This window comes from Stenella coeruleoalba (assembly GCF_951394435.1).
Source record: "Stenella coeruleoalba genome assembly, contig: scaffold_47, whole genome shotgun sequence".
Taxonomy (NCBI): domain Eukaryota; kingdom Metazoa; phylum Chordata; class Mammalia; order Artiodactyla; family Delphinidae; genus Stenella; species Stenella coeruleoalba.
Window position 1 is genome coordinate 1,331,208 of NW_027646269.1, and position 16,442 is coordinate 1,347,649.

Sequence of the window (16,442 nt, forward strand, 5' to 3'; positions counted from 1 at the left end):
GGTCTTCATTTGCTCACCGAACCTCTCCAATCCTATCACTGCTGCGTTTATGCCCCTGTACACATGCTTGATTCTCTTTCGGAGACATAGCAATCCATAGGTTTTAAGATACTTACTAGTCAGGTACATTCTTAGGCGTTTAATATGCGGTGTTGAGTCCATTTCGTTGAGCAAGGAGTAGCTCTTATCTATTCCATATTTGACTTAAGGAACTTTATCTGTGCTCATTTCAATCTCTGGTTTTATGCAGCACCACAACTCACCTTTACCCTTAAGCAAGCATAAGTTGGTTTTCTAAATTTGAGACCCTGTTCTGTTCTGTAATTCAGTTCCTGTGTAGCCAAGTTTACATTCCGTGTATTACTGATATCTTATGATGTTTCTTTTTCTGTGTGACTTATTTCAGTTAGAATCATCATACCTGAATCCACTCATTGTGCTGCTAAGGGCCTGATGACACAGATTTCATTGCTGAGTGATATTGCTTTGTAAGTAAATACCACAACTTCTTTATCTATTTTTCACTTTCTGCGATGTTGAACTTGTACTGTAAACGAGGTTCTTGTAAACAGAGCCGTTCCAAACTTTGGGGTGGCTGTGTCTTTTTGATTTTAATTTCCCTAAGCTATAGGACCATAAGTGGAAGTGCCCTAGGTTCTGTTGCTTTGTTTTTTAGATGTTTCAGGAAACACCATACACTTCTCCCAAGTGTCTGTTGGCAATTTACATCCCGCCCATCAGCATAACAAGGCTCCCAGTTCTCCATGGCCTGTCCTGCCTTTCTGGATTTTACACTTTTCTCAGATGGCCCTTTTGACCGGGGGGAAGTGAGACTTCATTGTAGTGCAGATTTCCTTTGCAAGCTTGCTTGGTTGGCCAAAAAGGGCGTATGCGTTTTTTCCTGAATATATTCAGGAAAAAACGCATACGCCCTTTTTGGCCAAGTGCATCATTGTGGACGTTCTGCCTCTTTTCCTATGCTTTCAATGCAATTCCAGTCTACCTCCTGAAATCGGTTTCCTGCAATTCTGCCCCGCTTTCAAGTCCTCTTGGCAGCCTTACTTCAGTCTATTTTTGGACGATAGCTGTCATTTATAACTCTGCAGGTTTGTGAATTACAGTGCCCCTGAGCTCCTTTCTTCAACTCGCTTTCTTTTGAGCTGGCCGCAACACCGCAGGATGGCTTCAGGCCCTAATCTGGTTCCGGCACGGCACGCTGAGCCTTTGGTTAATTCCTCTTCCTGGTGGGAAATGAGAGTTAAATTTGCCCGTCCAGACACCTCCAGCTAGCCTCTCATTGGTTCTCGCTATTCCTGTTCATCTTCCGCAGAAATTGCAAACTGGGCCAAACAGGAGGTTAAAGGGACTGACTCTCCAAGTCGGGAGAGTGTTAGTAAAGCATCTGGAATGTTGCACCCGAGTACCAGGGTACGAAAACTGAGACATATTTGAACACGTCTCCCGATCACATGGTTGATCATACTCTAGGTTCCACATGCATGTTTTAGCTGAAGGAAGAATACCTTAAACCTGGAGAGTTGAGACCCGTGTAATGGGTACCATGCAATATGACTTCAAAGGGTCTTCATTTGCTCACCGAACCTCTCCAATCCTATCACTGCTGCGTTTATGCCCCTGTACACATGCTTGATTCTCTTTCGGAGACATAGCAATCCATAGGTTTTAAGATACTTCCTAGTCAGGTACATTCTTAGGCGTTTAATATGGGGTGTTGAGTCCATTTCGTTGAGCAAGGAGTAGCTCTTGTCTATTCCATATTTGGCTTAAGGAACTTTATCTGTGCTCATTTCAATCTCTGGTTTTATGCAGCACCCCAACTCACCTTTACCCTTAAGCAAGCATAAGTTGGTTTTCTAAATTTGAGACCCTGTTCTGTTCTGTAATTCAGTTCCTGTGTAGCCAAGTTTACATTCCGTGTATTACTGATATCTTATGATGTTTCTTTTTCTGTGTGACTTATTTCAGTTAGAATCATCATACCTGAATCCACTCATTGTGCTGCTAAGGGCCTGATGACACAGATCTCATTGCTGAGTGATATTGCTTTGTAAGTAAATACCACAACTTCTTTATCTATTTTTCACTTTCTGCGATGTTGAACTTGTACTGTAAACGAGGTTCTTGTAAACAGAGCCGTTCCAAACTTTGGGGTGGCTGTGTCTTTTTGATTTTAATTTCCCTAAGCTATAGGACCATAAGTGGAAGTGCCCTAGGTTCTGTTGCTTTGTTTTTTAGATGTTTCAGGAAACACCATACACTTCTCCCAAGTGTCTGTTGGCAAATTACATCCCGCCCATCAGCATAACAAGGCTCCCAGTTCTCCATGGCCTGTCCTGCCTTTCTGGATTTTACACTTTTCTCAGATGGCCCTTTTGACCGGGGGGAAGTGAGACTTCATTGTAGTGCAGATTTCCTTTGCAAGCTTGCTTGGTTGGCCAAAAAGGGCGTATGCGTTTTTTCCTGAATATATTCAGGAAAAAACGCATACGCCCTTTTTGGCCAAGTGCATCATTGTGGACGTTCTGCCTCTTTTCCTATGCTTTCAATGCAATTCCAGTCTACCTCCTGAAATCGGTTTCCTGCAATTCTGCCCCGCTTTCAAGTCCTCTTGGCAGCCTTACTTCAGTCTATTTTTGGACGATAGCTGTCATTTATAACTCTGCAGGTTTGTGAATTACAGTGCCCCTGAGCTCCTTTCTTCAACTCGCTTTCTTTTGAGCTGGCCGCAACACCGCAGGATGGCTTCAGGCCCTAATCTGGTTCCGGCACGGCACGCTGAGCCTTTGGTTAATTCCTCTTCCTGGTGGGAAATGAGAGTTAAATTTGCCCGTCCAGACACCTCCAGCTAGCCTCTCATTGGTTCTCGCTATTCCTGTTCATCTTCCGCAGAAATTGCAAACTGGGCCAAACAGGAGGTTAAAGGGACTGACTCTCCAAGTCGGGAGAGTGTTAGTAAAGCATCTGGAATGTTGCACCCGAGTACCAGGGTACGAAAACTGAGACATATTTGAACACGTCTCCCGATCACATGGTTGATCATACTCTAGGTTCCACATGCATGTTTTAGCTGAAGGAAGAATACCTTAAACCTGGAGAGTTGAGACCCGTGTAATGGGTACCATGCAATATGACTTCAAAGGGTCTTCATTTGCTCACCGAACCTCTCCAATCCTATCACTGCTGCGTTTATGCCCCTGTACACATGCTTGATTCTCTTTCGGAGCATAGCAATCCATAGGTTTTAAGATACTTCCTAGTCAGGTACATTCTTAGGCGTTTAATATGGGGTGTTGAGTCCATTTCGTTGAGCAAGGAGTAGCTCTTGTCTATTCCATATTTGGCTTAAGGAACTTTATCTGTGCTCATTTCAATCTCTGGTTTTATGCAGCACCCCAACTCACCTTTACCCTTAAGCAAGAATAAGTTGGTTTTCTAAATTTGAGACCCTGTTGTGTTCTGTAATTCAGTTCCTGTGTAGCTAAGTTTAAATTCCGTGTATTACTGATATCTTATGATGTTTCTTTTTCTGTGTGACTTATTTCAGTTAGAATCATCATACCTGAATCCACTCATTGTGCTGCTAAGGGCCTGATGACACAGATTTCATTGCTGAGTGATATTGCTTTGTAAGTAAATACCACAACTTCTTTATCCATTTTTCACTTTCTGCGATGTTGAACTTGTACTGTAAACGAGGTTCTTGTAAACAGAGCCGTTCCAAACTTTGGGGTGGCTGTGTCTTTTTGATCTTAATTTCCCTAAGCTATAGGACCATAAGTGGAAGTGCCCTAGGTTCTGTTGCTTTGTTTTTTAGATGATTCAGGAAACACCATACACTTCTCCGGAGTGGTTGTTGTTAATTTACATCCCGCCCATCAGCATAACAAGGCTCCCAGTTCTCCATGGCCTGTCCTGCCTTTCTGGATTTTACACTTTTTTCAGATGGCCCTTTTGACCGGGGGGAAGTGAGACTTCATTGTAGTGCAGATTTCCTTTGCAAGCTTGCTTGGTTTGCCAAAAAGGGCATATGCGTTTTTTCCTGAATATATTCAGGAAAAAACGCATACGCCCTTTTTGGCCAAGTGCATCATTGTGGACGTTCTGCCTCTTTTCCTATGCTTTCAATGCAATTCCAGTCTACCTCCTGAAATCGGTTTCCTGCAATTCTGCCCCGCTTTCAAGTCCTCTTGGCAGCCTTACTTCAGTCTATTTTTGAACGATAGCTGTCATTTATAACTCTGCAGGTTTGTGAATTACAGTGCCCCTGAGCTCCTTTCTTCAACTCGCTTTCTTTTGAGCTGGCCGCAACACCGCAGGATGGCTTCAGGCCCTAATCTGGTTCCGGCACGGCACGCTGAGCCTTTGGTTATTTCCTCTTCCTGTTGGGAAATGAGAGTTAAATTTGCCCGTCCAGACACCTCCAGCTTGTCTCTCATTGGTTCTCGCTATTCCTGTTCATCTTCCGCAGAAATTGCAAACTGGGCCAAACAGGAGGTTAAAGGCGCTGACTCTCCAAGTCGGGAGAGTGTTAGTAAAGCGTCTGGAATGTTGCACCCGAGTACCAGGGGAGGAAAACTGAGACATATTTGAACACGTCTCCCGATCACATGGTTGATCATACTCTAGGTTCCACATGCATGTTTTAGCTGAAGGAAGAATACCTTAAACCTGGAGAGTTAAGACCCGTGTAATGGGTACCATGCAATATGACTTCAAAGGGTCTTCATTTGCTCACCGAACCTCTCCAATCCTATCACTGCTGCGTTTATGCCCCTGTACACATGCTTGATTCTCTTTCGGAGACATAGCAATCCATAGGTTTTAAGATACTTACTAGTCAGGTACATTCTTAGGCGTTTAATATGCGGTGTTGAGTCCATTTCGTTGAGCAAGGAGTAGCTCTTATCTATTCCATATTTGACTTAAGGAACTTTATCTGTGCTCATTTCAATCTCTGGTTTTATGCAGCACCACAACTCACCTTTACCCTTAAGCAAGCATAAGTTGGTTTTCTAAATTTGAGACCCTGTTCTGTTCTGTAATTCAGTTCCTGTGTAGCCAAGTTTACATTCCGTGTATTACTGATATCTTATGATGTTTCTTTTTCTGTGTGACTTATTTCAGTTAGAATCATCATACCTGAATCCACTCATTGTGCTGCTAAGGGCCTGATGACACAGATTTCATTGCTGAGTGATATTGCTTTGTAAGTAAATACCACAACTTCTTTATCTATTTTTCACTTTCTGCGATGTTGAACTTGTACTGTAAACGAGGTTCTTGTAAACAGAGCCGTTCCAAACTTTGGGGTGGCTGTGTCTTTTTGATTTTAATTTCCCTAAGCTATAGGACCATAAGTGGAAGTGCCCTAGGTTCTGTTGCTTTGTTTTTTAGATGTTTCAGGAAACACCATACACTTCTCCCAAGTGTCTGTTGGCAATTTACATCCCGCCCATCAGCATAACAAGGCTCCCAGTTCTCCATGGCCTGTCCTGCCTTTCTGGATTTTACACTTTTTTCAGATGGCCCTTTTGACCGGGGGGAAGTGAGACTTCATTGTAGTGCAGATTTCCTTTGCAAGCTTGCTTGGTTGGCCAAAAAGGGCGTATGCGTTTTTTCCTGAATATATTCAGGAAAAAACGCATACGCCCTTTTTGGCCAAGTGCATCATTGTGGACGTTCTGCCTCTTTTCCTATGCTTTCAATGCAATTCCAGTCTACCTCCTGAAATCGGTTTCCTGCAATTCTGCCCCGCTTTCAAGTCCTCTTGGCAGCCTTACTTCAGTCTATTTTTGGACGATAGCTGTCATTTATAACTCTGCAGGTTTGTGAATTACAGTGCCCCTGAGCTCCTTTCTTCAACTTGCTTTCCTGTGACCTGGCCGCAACACCACAGGATGGCTTCAGGCCCTAATCTGGTTCTGGCAGGGCACGCTGAGCCTTTGGTTAATTCCTCTTCTTGGTGGAAAATGAGAGTTAAATTTGCCCGTCCAGACACCTCCAGCTAGCCTTTCATTGGTTCTCGCTATTCCTGTTCATCTTCCACAGAAATTGCAAACTGGGCCAAACAGGAGGTTAAAGGGACTGACTCTCCAAGTCGGGAGAGTGTTAGTAAAGCGTCTGGAATGTTGCAACTGAGTACCAGGGTACGAAAACTGAGACATATTTGAACACGTCTCCCGATCACATGGTTGATCATACTCTAGGTTCCACATGCATGTTTTAGCTGAAGGAAGAATACCTTAAACATGGAGAGTTGAGACCCGTGTAATGGGTACCATGCAATATGACTTCAAAGGGTCTTCATTTGCTCACCGAACCTCTCCAATCCTATCACTGCTGCGTTTATGCCCCTGTACACATGCTTGATTCTCTTTCGGAGACATAGCAATCCATAGGTTTTAGGATACTTACTAGTCAGGTACATTCTTAGGCGTTTAATATGCGGTGTTGAGTCCATTTCATTGAGCAAGGAGTAGCTCTTGTCTATTCCATATTTGGCTTAAGGAACTTTATCTGTGCTCATTTCAATCTCTGGTTTTATGCAGCACCCCAACTCACCTTTACCCTTAAGCAAGAATAAGTTGGTTTTCTAAATTTGAGACCCTGTTCTGTTCTGTAATTCAGTTCCTGTGTAGCCAAGTTTACATTCCATGTATTACTGATATCTTATGATGTTTCTTTTTCTGTGTGACTTATTTCAGTTAGAATCATCATACCTGAATCCACTCATTGTGCTGCTAAGGGCCTGATGACACAGATTTCATTGCTGAGTGATATTGCTTTGTAAGTAAATACGACAAGTTCTTTATCCATTTTTCACTTTCTGCGATGTTGAACTTGTACTGTAATCGAGGTTATTGTAAACAGAGCCAGTCCAAACTTTGGGGTGGCTGTGACTTTTTGATTTTAATTTCCCTAAGCTATAGGACCATAAGTGGAAGTGCCCTAGGTTCTGTTGCTTTGTTTTTTAGATGTTTCAGGAAACACCATACACTTCTCCCAAGTGTCTGTTGACAATTTACATCCCGCCCATCAGCATAACAAGGCTCCCAGTTCTCCATGGCCTGTCCTGCCTTTCTGGATTTTACACTTTTTTCAGATGGCCCTTTTGACCGGGGGGAAGTGAGACTTCATTGTAGTGCAGATTTCCTTTGCAAGCTTGCTTGGTTGGCCAAAAAGGGCGTATGCGTTTTTTCCTGAATATATTCAGGAAAAAACGCATACGCCCTTTTTGGCCAAGTGCATCATTGTGGACGTTCTGCCTCTTTTCCTATGCTTTCAATGCAATTCCAGTCTACCTCCTGAAATCGGTTTCCTGCAATTCTGCCCTGCTTTCAAGTCCTCTTGGCAGCCTTACTTCAGTATATTTTTGGACGATAGCTGTCATTTATAACACTGCAGGTTTGTGAATTACAGTGCCCCTGAGCTCCTTTCTTCAACTCGCTTTCTTGTGACCTGGCCGCAACACCGCAGGATGGCTTCAGGCCCTAATCTGGTTCCGGAATGGCCCGCTGAGCCTTTGGTTAATTCCTCTTCCTGGTGGGAAATGAGAGTTAAATTTGCCCGTCCAGACACCTCCAGCTAGCCTCTCATTGGTTCTCGCTATTCCTGTTCATCTTCCGCAGAAATTGCAAACTGGGCCAAACAGGAGGTTAAAGGGACTGACTCTCCAAGTCGGGAGAGTGTTAGTAAAGCGTCTGGAATGTTGCACCCGAGTACCAGGGTACGAAAACTGAGACATATTTGAACACGTCTCCCGATCACATGGTTGATCATACTCTGGGTTCCACATGCATGTTTTAGCTGAAGGAAGAATACCTAAAACCTGGGTAGTTGAAACCCGTGGAATGGGTACCATGCAATATGACTTCAAAGGGTCTTCATTTGCTCACCGAACCTCTCCAATCCTATCACTGCTGCGTTTATGCCCCTGTACACATGCTTGATTCTCTTTTGGAGACATAGCAATCCATAGGTTTTAAGATACTTACTAGTCAGGTACATTCTTAGGCGTTTAATATGGGGTGTTGAGTCCATTTCGTTGAGCAAGGAGTAGCTCTTGTCTATTCCATATTTGACTTAAGGAACTTTATCTGTGCTCATTTCAGTCTCTGGTTTTATGCAGCACCCCAACTCACCTTTCCCCTTAAGCAAGCATAAGTTGGTTTTCTAAATTTGAGACCCTGTTCTGTTTTGGAATTCAGTTCCTGTGTAGCCAAGGTTACATTCCGTGTATTAGTGATATCTTATGATGTTTCTTTTTCTGTGTGACTTATTTCAGTTAGAATCATCGTACCTGAATCCACTCATTGTGCTGCTACGGGCCTGATGACATAGATTTCATTGCTGAGTGATACTGCATTGTACGTAAGTACCACAAGTTCTTTATCCATTTTTCACTTTCTGTGATATTGAATTTGTACGGTAAACGAGGTTCTTGTAAACAGAGGCGTCCCAAACTTTGGGGTGCCTGTGTCTTTTTGATTTTAATTTCCTTAAGCTATAGGACGATAAGTGGAAGTGCCCTAGGCTCTGTTGCTTTGTTTTTTAGATGTTTCAGGAAACACCATACACTTCTCCAGAGTGTCTGTTGGCAATTTACATCCCGCCCATCAGCATAACAAGGCTCCCAGTTCTCCATGGCCTGTCCTGCTTTTCTGGATTTTACACTTTCTTCAGATGGCCCTTTTGACCGGGGGGAAGTGAGACTTCATTGTAGTGCAGATTTCCTTTGCAAGCTTGCTTGGTTGGCCAAAAAGGGCGTATGCGTTTTTTCCTGAATATATTCAGGAAAAAACGCATACGCCCTTTTTGGCCAAGTGCATCATTGTGGACGTTCTGCCTCTTTTCCTATGCTTTCAATGCAATTCCAGTCTACCTCCTGAAATCGGTTTCCTGCAATTCTGCCCCGCTTTCAAGTCCTCTTGGCAGCCTTACTTCAGTCTATTTTTGGACGATAGCTGTCATTTATAACTCTGCAGGTTTGTGAATTACAGTGCCCCTGAGCTCCTTTCTTCAACTCGCTTTCTTTTGAGCTGGCCGCAACACCGCAGGATGGCTTCAGGCCCTAATCTGGTTCCGGTACGGCACGCTGAGCCTTTGGTTATTTCCTCTTCCTGGTGGGAAATGAGAGTTAAATTTGCCCGTCCAGACACCTCCAGCTAGCCTCTCATTGGTTCTCGCTATTCCTGTTCATCTTCCGCAGAAATTGCAAACTGGGCCAAACAGGAGGTTAAAGGGACTGACTCTCCAAGTGGGGAGAGTGTTAGTAAAGCGTCTGGAATGTTGCACCGAAGTACCAGGGGACGAAAACTGAGACATATTTGAACACGTCTCCCGATCACACGGTTCATCATACTCTGGGTTCCACATGCATGTTTTAGCTGAAGAAAGAATACCTTAAACCTGGAGAGTTGAGACCCGTGGAATGGGTACCATGCAATAAGACTTCAAAGGGTCTTCATTTGCTCAACGAATCTCTCCAATCCTATCACTGCTGCGTTTATGACCCTTTTACACATGCTTGATTCTCTTTTGGAGACATAGCAATCCATAGGTTTTAAGATACTTACTAGTCAGGTACATTCTTAGGCGTTTAATATGGGGTGTTGAGTCCATTTCGTTGAGCAAGGAGTAGCTCTTCTCTATTCCATATTTGGCTTCAGGAACTTTATCTGTGCTCATTTCAATCTCTGGTTTTATGCAGCACCCCAACTCACCTTTCCCCTTAAGCAAGCATAAGTTGGTTTTCTAAATTTGAGACCCTGTTCTGTTTTGGAATTCAGTTCCTGTGTAGCCAAGTTTACATTCCGTGTATTAGTGATATCTTATGATGTTTCTTTTTCTGTGTGACTTATTTCAGTTAGAATCATCATACCTGAATCCACTCATTGTGCTGCTACGGGCCTGATGACATAGATTTCATTGCTGAGTGATACTGCATTGTACGTAAGTACCACAAGTTCTTTATCCATTTTTCACTTTCTGTGATATTGAATTTGTACGGTAAACGAGGTTCTTGTAAACAGAGGCGTCCCAAACTTTGGGGTGCCTGTGTCTTTTTGATTTTAATTTCCCTAAGCTATAGGACCATAAGTGGAATTGCACTAGGCTCTGTTGCTTTGTTTTTTAGATGTTTCAGGAAACACCATACACTTCTCCCGAGTGTCTGTTGGCAATTTACATCCCGCCCATCAGCATAACAAGGCTCCCAGTTCTCCATGGCCTGTCCTGCCTTTCTGGATTTTACACTTTTTTCAGATGGCCCTTTTGACCGGGGGGAAGTGAGACTTCATTGTAGTGCAGATTTCCTTTGCAAGCTTGCTTGGTTGGCCAAAAAGGGCGTATGCGTTTTTTCCTGAATATATTCAGGAAAAAACGCATACGCCCTTTTTGGCCAAGTGCATCATTGTGGACATTCTGCCTCTTTTCCTATGCTTTCAATGCACTTCCAGTCTACCTCCTGAAATCGGTTTCCTGCAATTCTGCCCCGCTTTCAAGTCCTCTTGGCAGCCTTACTTCAGTATATTTTTGGACGATAGCTGTCATTTATAACTCTGCAGGTTTGTGAATTACAGTGCCCCTGAGCTCCTTTCTTCAACTCGCTTTCTTTTGAGCTGGCCGCAACACCGCAGGATGGCTTCAGGCCCTAATCTGGTTCCGGTGCGGCACGCTGAGCCTTTGGTTATTTCCTCTTCCTGGTGGGAAATGAGAGTTAAATTTGCCCGTCCAGACACCTCCAGCTAGCCTCTCATTTGTTCTCGCTATTCCTGTTCATCTTCTGCAGAAATTGCAAACTGGGCCAAACAGGAGGTTAAAGGCACTGACTTTCCAAGTGGGGAGAGTGTTAGTAAAGCGTCTGGAATGTTGCACCGAAGTACCAGGGGACGAAAACTGAGACATATTTGAACACGTCTCCCGATCACACGGTTGATCATACTCTGGTTTCCACATGCATGTTTTAGCTGAAGAAAGAATACCTTAAACCTGGAGAGTTGAGACCCGTGGAATGGGTACCATGCAATATGACTTCAAAGGGTCTTCATTTGCTCACCGAACCTCTCCAATCCTATCACTGCTGCCTTTATGACCCTTGTACACATGCTTGATTCTATTTTGGAGACATAGCAATCCATACGTTTTAAGATACTTACTAGTCAGGTATATTCTTAGGCGTTTAATATGGGGTGTGGAGTCCATTTCGTTGAGAAAGGAGTAGCTCTTGTCTATTCCATATTTGGCTTAAGGAACTTTATCTGTGCTCATTTCAATCTCTGGTTTTATGCAGCACCCCAACTCACCTTTCCCCTTAACAAGCATAAGTTGGTTTTCTAAATTTGAGACCCTGTTCTGTTTTGGAATTCAGTTCCTGTGTAGCCAAGTTTACATTCCGTGTATTAGTGATATCTTATGATGTTTCTTTTTCTGTGTGACTTATTTCAGTTAGAATAATCGTACCTGAATCCACTCATTGTGCTGCTACGGGCCTGATGACATAGATTTCATTGCTGAGTGATACTGCATTGTACGTAAGTACCACAAGTTCTTTATCCATTTTTCACTTTCTGTGATATTGAATTTGTACGGTAAACGAGGTTCTTGTAAACAGAGGCGTCCCAAACTTTGGGGTGCCTGTGTCTTTTTGATTTTAATTTCCTTAAGCTATAGGACCATAAGTGGAAGTGCCCTAGGCTCTGTTGCTTTGTTTTTTAGATGTTTCAGGAAACACCATACACTTCTCCAGAGTGTCTGTTGGCAATTTACATCCCGCCCATCAGCATAACAAGGCTCCCAGTTCTCCATGGCCTGTCCTGCTTTTCTGGATTTTACACTTTCTTCAGATGGCCCTTTTGACCGGGGGGAAGTGAGACTTCATTGTAGTGCAGATTTCCTTTGCAAGCTTGCTTGGTTGGCCAAAAAGGGCGTATGCGTTTTTTCCTGAATATATTCAGGAAAAAACGCATACGCCCTTTTTGGCCAAGTGCATCATTGTGGACGTTCTGCCTCTTTTCCTATGCTTTCAATGCAATTCCAGTCTACCTCCTGAAATCGGTTTCCTGCAATTCTGCCCCGCTTTCAAGTCCTCTTGGCAGCCTTACTTCAGTCTATTTTTGGACGATAGCTGTCATTTATAACTCTGCAGGTTTGTGAATTACAGTGCCCCTGAGCTCCTTTCTTCAACTCGCTTTCTTTTGAGCTGGCCGCAACACCGCAGGATGGCTTCAGGCCCTAATCTGGTTCCGGTACGGCACGCTGAGCCTTTGGTTATTTCCTCTTCCTGGTGGGAAATGAGAGTTAAATTTGCCCGTCCAGACACCTCCAGCTAGCCTCTCATTGGTTCTCGCTATTCCTGTTCATCTTCCGCAGAAATTGCAAACTGGGCCAAACAGGAGGTTAAAGGGACTGACTCTCCAAGTGGGGAGAGTGTTAGTAAAGCGTCTGGAATGTTGCACCGAAGTACCAGGGGACGAAAACTGAGACATATTTGAACACGTCTCCCGATCACACGGTTCATCATACTCTGGGTTCCACATGCATGTTTTAGCTGAAGAAAGAATACCTTAAACCTGGAGAGTTGAGACCCGTGGAATGGGTACCATGCAATATGACTTCAAAGGGTCTTCATTTGCTCACCGAATCTCTCCAATCCTATCACTGCTGCCTTTATGACCCTTGTACACATGCTTGATTCTATTTTGGAGACATAGCAATCCATACGTTTTAAGATACTTACTAGTCAGGTATATTCTTAGGCGTTTAATATGGGGTGTGGAGTCCATTTCGTTGAGCAAGGAGTAGCTCTTGTCTATTCCATATTTGGCTTAAGGAACTTTATCTGTGCTCATTTCAATCTCTGGTTTTATGCAGCACCCCAACTCACCTTTCCACTTAAGCAAGCATAAGTTGGTTTTCTAAATTTGAGACCCTGTTCTGTTTTGTAATTCAGTTCCTCTGTACCCAAGATTAAATTCCATGTATTAGTGATATTTTTTGATGTTTCTTATTCTGTGTGACTTATTTCAGTTAGAATCATCATACCTGAATCCACTCATTGTGCTGCTAAGGGCCTGATAACATAGATTTCATTGCTGAGTGATATTGCTTTGTAAGTAAATACCACATCTTCTTCATCCATTTTTCACTTTCTGCGATGTTGAACTTGTACTGTAAACGAGGTTCTTGTAAACAGAGGCGTCCCAAACTTTGGGGTGGCTGTGTCTTTTTGATTTTAATTTCCCTAAGCTATAGGACCATAAGTGGAAGTGCCCTAGGTTCTGTTGCTTTGTTTTTTCGATGTTTCAGGAAACACCATACACTTCTCCCGAGTGTCTGTTGGCAATTTACATCCCGCCCATCAGCATAACAAGGCTCCCAGTTCTCCATGGCCTTTCCTGCCTTTCTGGATTTTACACTTTTTTCAGATGGCGCTTTTGACCGTGGGGAAGTGAGACTTCATTGTACTGCAGATTTCCTTTGCAAGCTTGCTTGGTTGGCCAAAAAGGGCGTATGCGTTTTTTCCTGAATGTATTCAGGAAAAAACGCATACGCCCTTTTTGGCCAAGTGCATCATTGTGGACGTTCTGCCTCTTTTCCTATGCTTTCAATGCAATTCCAGTCTACCTCCTGAAATCGGTTTCTTGCAATTCTGCCCCGCTTTCAAGTCCTCTTGGCAGCCTTACTTCAGTATATTTTTGGACGATAGCTGCCATTTATAACTCTGCAGGTTTGTGAATTACAGTGCCCCTGAGCTCCTTTCTTCAACTCGCTTTCTTGTGATCTGGCCGCAACACCGCAGGATGGCTTCAGGCCCTAATCTGGTTCCGGCACGGCACGCTGAGCCTTTGGTTAATTCCTCTTCCTGGTGGGAAATGAGAGTTAAATTTGCCCGTCCAGACACCTCCAGCTAGTCTCTCATTGGTTCTCGCTATTCCTGTTCATCTTCCACAGAAATTGCAAACTGGGCCAAAGAGGAGGTTAAAGGCGCTGACTCTCCAAGTGGGGAGAGTGTTAGTAAAGCGTCTGGAATGTTGCACCCGAGTACCAGGGGAAGAAAACTGAGATATATTTGAACACGTCTCCCGTTCACATGGTTGATCATACTCTGGGTTCCACATGCATGTTTTAGCTGAAGGAAGAATACCTTAAACCTGGAGAGTTGAGACCCGTGGAATGGGTACCATGCAATATGTCTTCAAAGGGTCTTCATTTGCTCACCGAACCTCTCCAATCCTATCACTGCTGCGTTTATGCCCCTGTACACACGCTTGATTCTCTTTTGGAGACATAGCAATCCATAGGTTTTAAGATACTTACTAGTCAGGTACATTCTTAGGCGTTTAATATGGGTTGTTGAGTCCATTTCGTTGAGCAAGGAGTAGCTCTTGTCTATTCCATATTTGGCTTAAGGAACTTTATCTGTGCTCATTTCAATCTCTGGTTTTATGCAGCACCCCAACTCATCTTTCCCCTTAAGCAAGCATAAGTTGGTTTTCTATATTTGAGACGCTGTTCTGTTTTGGAATGCAGTTCCTGTGTAGCCAAGTTTACATTCCGTGTATTAGTGAAATCTTATGATGTTTCTTTTTCTGTGTGACTTATTTCATTTAGAATCATCGTACCTGAATCCACTCATTATGCTGCTACGGTCCTGATGACATAGATTTCATTGCTGAGTGATACTGCATTGTACGTAAGTACCACAAGTTCTTTATCCATTTTTCACTTTCTGTGATATTAAACTTGTCCGGTAAATGAGGTTCTTGTAAACAGAGGCGTCCCAAACTTTGGGGTGGCTGTGTCTTTTTGATTTTAATTTCCCTAAGCTATAGGACCATAAGTGGAAGTGCCCTAGGCTCTGTTGCTTTGTTTTTTAGATGTTTCAGGAAACACCATACACTTCTCCCGAGTGTCTGTTGGCAATTTACATCCCGCCCATCAGCATAACAAGGTTCCCAGTTCTCCATGGCCTGTCCTGCATTTCTGGTTTTTACAATTTTTTAGGATGGCCCTTTTGACCGGTGGGAAGTGAGACTTCTTTGTTGTGCACATTTGCATTGCTTGCTTGCTTCGTTGCCCATAAAGTGCGTATGCGTTTTTTCCTGGATATAGTCAGGAAAAAACGCATACGCCCTTTTGGGCCAACTGCATCATTGTCGAAATTCTGCCGCTTTTCATGTGCGTTAAAGACGAGTCCAATCTATCTCTTGAAATCTGTTTCTTGCAATTCTGTCTTGCATTCAGATCCTCTTCTTTGCCTTACCTCAACATATTTTTGGACGTTAGTTTTCATTTATAACTCTGCAGGTTTGTGAATTGCAGTGACCCTGAGCTCCATTTTTTAAGTTGCTCTTTTGTGAGCTGGCCTCAAACCCGCAGGATTGCTTCAGGCCCTATTTTGGCTCCGGCGAGGCAGGCTGAGCCTTTCTTTAATTCTTATTCTTAATGGGAAATTAGAGTGATATGTGCCCGTCCAAACCCCTACAACTCTTCTCTCATTGGTTCCCCCTCTTCCCGTTCATCCTCCTCACAATTTGCAAAATGTGTGAAACAGAAGTTTAAATGTGCTGATTCTCCAAGTGGGGAGATTCTAAGTAGCGTGGCTGGAATGGTGAACAGGAGCAGCAGGAGAGGATAAATGAGGTGCATTTTAGACACATCTCCCGATCACATGGTGTACAGTCCTCTGGGTTTTCCATGCATGTTTTAGCTGTAGGAAGATCCCTTGAACCTGCAGATTTGGGACCCATTGAATGGGTACCAGGTAGTATTACTTTAAAGGGTGTGCATTTCCTCACCCAACCTCACATTTCTCTTAGCGCAAACAGTTTCCAGCCTTATGTCTCATCCTGCTGTTGGTCTAGATGTGTTCAATCCATGTTGCATCACCGTCCCTGAGGAAAAGTTGTAAGAGGTTTTCTCTGTCTCTCTGTCGTTTATTTTTTTCAATTTATTACTATATTGGTTACAGCTGATTTTCAAAGCTCTGTTTCTTGCTGCTGTACATCCACTTGATTCACGTACAGAGAGACATCAATAAATTCTTTTTCAGATTCTTACCAGTCGTATATATTCTTTTCCGGTGACTTGAGTGTGCTGAGTGCAGTTCTTTTAGCTACCGTGTAGGCCTTGTTGATTATCAGTTTGGTATTTGGAATGGTATCTTTGCTAATTTCAACCTCCTGGATGATGCCTCACCCCTCCCCACCTTTCCCGTTTAGCAGCCTTATGCGTGTTTTCTACATATTTGACTATGTTTTTGTTTTGTAATTTATTTCATGTGTAGCCATTTTGGATTCCACCTTTAAGTGATATCTTATGATATGTGTCTTTTTCTTTTTGAATTCTGTCACTTAGAATGATCATACGTAACTCCTCCGGAGTTGTTACAACTGGCCATATTTCATTGATTTCCAGGCTGA

At 43.3% G+C, this 16,442-nt stretch overlaps 1 long non-coding RNA gene across 47 annotated transcripts in view; it reads left to right on the top strand.

Moving 5' to 3' along the window:
* The window catches only part of LOC307181221, a 2,056,127-nt gene that overhangs the window by 690,232 nt on the left and 1,349,453 nt on the right, over positions 1-16,442 (top strand). For 37 of the 47 annotated variants that reach the window (XR_013826124.1, XR_013826125.1, XR_013826150.1 and 34 more), the window contains one exon: positions 14,632-14,717. The exons of 7 other annotated variants lie outside the window; for them this stretch is intronic. This is a non-coding gene — a long non-coding RNA (uncharacterized lncRNA). The remainder of the gene's footprint in view (positions 1-14,631; positions 14,718-16,442) is intronic. 3 more of the 47 variants (XR_013826152.1, XR_013826158.1, XR_013826173.1) reach the window with 1 other exon arrangement.